Here is a 5179-nt window from a genome sequence, read left to right as displayed (position 1 = left end):
AAATACTGCTGCACTTAGACAGTGCAAAACTGTCTCTGTAAATTTTAACTTTAAAAAATAAACTGTTGAGTTAAACTTCTAAACACATTCATACACCACACTCAGACACACATGTACAACACAAGTTTACTAGCATGTTAATTAATATTATTGTTACAACATTTACTTGTTGTTTATTTATTTTCAAATGAATGTTTATCCCTGTCAGCAACATAACACGGCATACAACAATAGACATTACATGCTGCTTCATGTAATTGTTACCAAATGTCTTGTTTATTTATTTTTTATAAATGTTTATGCCTTTATAACATGCCCTGAAACAAATAAAGGCTGGATTTTCTTAAAAATATACTGCATAATGTTTGCATCCATTTTTTTTTTTAATTAAGTTTCACATGGAATGTTAAGCAATTTATGCAATTGCTTAAAATTTCACGTAAAACTTCCTTAAAAAAAGGATGCAAAAATGATGCACCGGAATTTTAAGTAAATCCAGTGTTTTATTTTTTACAGCCTTGAACTTCATCTCATCAAAAATGTTTAAAACAATAAAATTAAACAATCCTTTAATTTTACTGTCTTGTTTCTTTTCTTAGTTAATGTATTACAAATAAAATGTAAATGATCAGTACTGTGGTATTTTAAGTTGTAATGGTATAAACAAGACTTTAATGGTAAACTTAAAATACAGTGGTAAAAATACCTTAAAATATTATGTCTCACCAACCAATAAATTTAAGCTCTACAGACTAACATTTTTTAGCTAAAATTGCTTAAAAATTCCATGTGAGACCAACCAATAAAGTTAAGCATTGCAAACAAAAAAAATTGTAGCTAAAATGGCTTAAAATTCCATGTGAAACTTGCTTAAAAAGAGGGACGCAAAAATGATGCACTATATTTTTTTGTAAATTCAGCTTATTATTTTTTACAGTGTAGAGAACAGTTCACTATTGCAGACTTATATAGGCTAATGAGGATATACTTATTATTTTAATATAGTCAGTCGTGAACTAAAGTTGCCCTGATTATTTGTTATGGAGGGTGTGATGCCACACAGGGTGTTTTATTACCAGATTTCATTGTCCTGTTAGCTCCAGATCACATATCTGTGGCTTCCAAGTCAATGATGAATAGTTCCGTTTTGAAGATTGTGATGTCTTCAAATTAAAATCCATACTGTTGCACAAATCTTTGACGCAAATTTTTATGACACATGAGCATGTGTGAAGTCTTGGAGCTGGCATTACCTGTTTTGTCCTACATTCAAGCTTGATTTTTAAAGTTGTATCCTGGTTGGGCATATGCCATGCACATTCATGAAACCTGCTTGATTGTTCTAGAACAAAACCGGTACTGTATTGCACAAAACATTTCTTACATTTACGAAAGAACTTGCACAACAGATACTAAAACAGTTTAATGACTTGTTTCAGAGAAAATAAAAAAAGAACCAGCAAAAAAAAAAAAAAAAATTCACACAATCCTCTTCCAGCATAGCAGACGGACTTTGGCCGAATGTGGCCTCATGATGTCCAAAATGAATAAAAATAAAATCCAACAGTCCAAAATAAATAAAAACTGTTCACTGTTGTCCTTCACCTAAAATGTACTCTTGCCATCTCTTGATAATATAAACCATGTTCCTTCCTTTATCTTCTCCGTTGCTGCTGTTTCTTCATTAAATTCATAAAACTTTTATTAAATAAAATGTTAGTTTTGTATTATAATAACCTAATATATATGATATATATTTATATCAATTTAAACACATACAGTAAGTGTCCCCGAACATTCAGACATTTTTCATTCTGAATTTTAAAGTTTCGATAAAGTTGATTCAGCTGCCTCGATTTGAGAAGCATCATGATGTAATTGCATTGTTGAAAACAAAGAAAAATTGTAAAAATACAACTACATGGAATACAGTGGAATAATGTTTTGATAATCATGTTTGCTTTAGGTGGATCAAGAGGATGCTGACAGGACAGGAGGAGGTGACATTTATGTTCGTGACAGTACATCAGGGCCACATTTGTACATTTGACAGTACATTTGTTTGTTTGCTTTTACTTCTTGTTGAGGACAATTCTGAATACTTTCTCATACACACACAAACATTATTAATGGTGTTAAATTGTTTGTTTCAAGTTGTAATAGTGTTTCTTATTAACCTAACTAACATTTAAATTAATTATCACGAGGAACCAAACTGAACTTCAAATCATGCTAATATCTTCATTTCAATTCAAACTTCTTGTATAGCAGGTATACTTTTCACACACCAATGTAACTGTCACAATGTTTTTTGTTTAATTATCAATTGTTGTTTTTGTTGTTGTTTGTTTACTAAGGATAAAATTGCTTTGTAATTTAAGTTGTTGTTGTTGTTGAATTCATGCTACACTGCAAAAACAGATTTTCTTAATTAGTATTTTTGTCTTGTTTTCAGTAGAAATATAAAAAAAATCTTAAATCAAGATGTATTTTCTTGATGAGCAAAATGACCTAAGAAAATAAGTCTAGTTTATAGACAAAAACTATTCAATTTAAGGGAATTTGTGCTTTAAAACAAATAAATTAAGTGTTTAAGAAAAAATAAATCTTATTTTTAGATTACCCCATTGGTAGGTAATTTTGCTTGTTTTAAGCACAAATTCACTTAAATTTGATATGTTTTTGTCTTAAAACTAGACTTATTTTCTTAGCTCATTTTGCTTACTAATTAAGAAAGTATAATAATTTTGTAGTATAATAATGTATTTAATAAAAATATCATCTTTATTGCTGGCTATACTAGAATAATTATAACCCATACAATGTGGCCGTTGTTGTGTTTTTGACTTGTGAGTGAGTGAGTGAGTGAGTGATTGATTGATTGATTGATTGATTGATTGATTGATTGATTGATTGATTGATTGATTGATTGAAAGACAAACATTTCGGATTTCGGGTTCTGGTTAAATGGTTTTTAATATGCTGAGAATTGCTGAGAATTGGTACTTATGTTAGACCCTTTTCTGGCCCAGATCTTGGCCAGTTATGGGCTATTAGTTTTGGCCCATGTCTGTAATTCCAATCTGGGCCACTGTAGGGCCTTCATTCATTTTTGGGCAGAGGAAAAACTGACTGTGTGGACCGGAGCTGATACAGAGAGTGATGAATTCCCAAAATTCATATGAAGCCGTCATGTAAACACAAGCAAGTCATGTAATACTAACATGCCACAGCACTGCAGCTGATGCAAAGGTGATGTGACGGATAATACTTTATCACTTAAGATTTATGCTCTGCCAGCTTTGGGAAACCAGATATACCTGTTTTTGCATGCTGCACTTGCAAAACAAAATAAGAATAACAAAAACGGATACATAGCTGCGAGCAGCAATAACAGAGTTAACCCTTAGAATCGGCATGTTTTGCTGTTCTTTTGTTGCTCTTTTATTGCTTCTATTGTTACCTCATTTGTAAGTAGACAAAAGCCTCTGCTAAAAGTAAACGTTAAGCCCATCAAGCATACACTACACACAATACATATGATTTAAAACCAAGGGTGCCCAAACTCTGTCCTGGAGGGCCGGTGTCCTGAAGTGACATCTTGACCATGCACTCCGTCTATGATTAGCTGATTCAGGTGTGTTTGATAAGGGTTGGAACAAAACTCTGCAGGACACTGGAAAAACAAACCTCCATGACCAAATTTCTAAAGGTTAGAAAAAAGTCCTGTTATCACGTAGGTGGTGGCGTCTCTTCTGATATTCCAGGGCTGCTTCATAAATCACATATTGAGCTTCAGTGGAACAGCAGTTTTACATTAAAATATGAAACACATTTAAAAAAAAAAACGGTTAACCATTAGGTTTAATTAAACTCATCATCTTGGTGTTGCGAGCACCATGCTGAGCTATGGGAACTCTCATTATTCCCATCACAATGCCAAGATTTAAACCACTTTAGCAGAAGTTAAAGGAACAGTATGTAAGAAATGTATATCAATGAATCATAAAATGGCTCTGATATGTCACTAGACATTAAGAAATAATTTTCATTTCAAATACTTATATCACTGGCAACAGTGGTCTGGCCAGCATATTGTCATTTAAAAATTGGATTTGCGGCCCATGTTGTGTATTGGCCACCAGTTGTGTGACTGCAGTACCAGTTTTAGCCACAAGTTTTGTGATTGCAATACCAGTTTTGACCACAATCCTACATACTGTTCCTTTAAATGTGCTCTCGGAGGGTCAGAAGATCAGATAAAACGAAAACCTACAGTGCTCGGCCACAAACTTGATATAAAAGCTTGACCAAAACAATAATATACAAAAAACAAAGGTATTTATAAAACTCACCCTGATTGTCCTTTAATTTTCAGATACTCTCTTTTAAACAGGATACAAACGTTCAATGACAGACAGAAGTGCTTTCAATAAATAGTTTATATCTTATTTTACAACTTATATACACCATTAGAAAGTTTAGGGTCAAGTGACGGAAATGTTGTTCTAATTATTTTTAATTCTGTCAATTTCTTTCAGTACGTTGCCATCCAATATGAGGTGTATAATACTTAAGTATTTTAGTTACATTTTCCAAGCATCTGTGCTTTATCAGAGTGTTTGTCTTGGATAAAAAATTACTTTTCTTTACTAAAAAAAAGTTCACTACATTCTAAAGCATAGAATCATACTGTCTATTCATTATATATTGCATATTAAAATTTATTTAGTACCTAGTTACATAAAAATTGTGTACTTTTACTTTCTTGAGTAAAAGTACGAAAATAATTTTTTCTTAAGTACAAGTACAAAATAATACTAGATGTACTTAAATATTAAATATATACCAAAAACTTGAAATTATGAAATGGAGTACAAATTATGATAATATGCTTTGGAATGTATGTTTTCCAAAGAAAAACACTAATAAAATACGAATAATTGAAAATGTACTTTTATGTAGAAAGTAAAAATACTTAAGTACTATACAACTCTGATCAAAACCTTTCTTTAAACCAATATTTAATACCTGTTCTTGTCTAAGGACAACTTTGACATTTTTTAATCCACTTAAAATGGTGACTAGTATATTATGATTCATCAAAAAATCTTCACAACAATCCCATTTTTATATTTGGGTTTGCTATTATTCTAAAATGTGGAAGAAATATAAATCA

This window comes from Paramisgurnus dabryanus, chromosome 23 (genome assembly GCF_030506205.2).
Source record: "Paramisgurnus dabryanus chromosome 23, PD_genome_1.1, whole genome shotgun sequence".
Classification (NCBI taxonomy): domain Eukaryota; kingdom Metazoa; phylum Chordata; class Actinopteri; order Cypriniformes; family Cobitidae; genus Paramisgurnus; species Paramisgurnus dabryanus.
The sequence above is the reverse complement of the archived record's forward strand: the minus strand, read 5'-3'. Positions refer to the sequence as shown.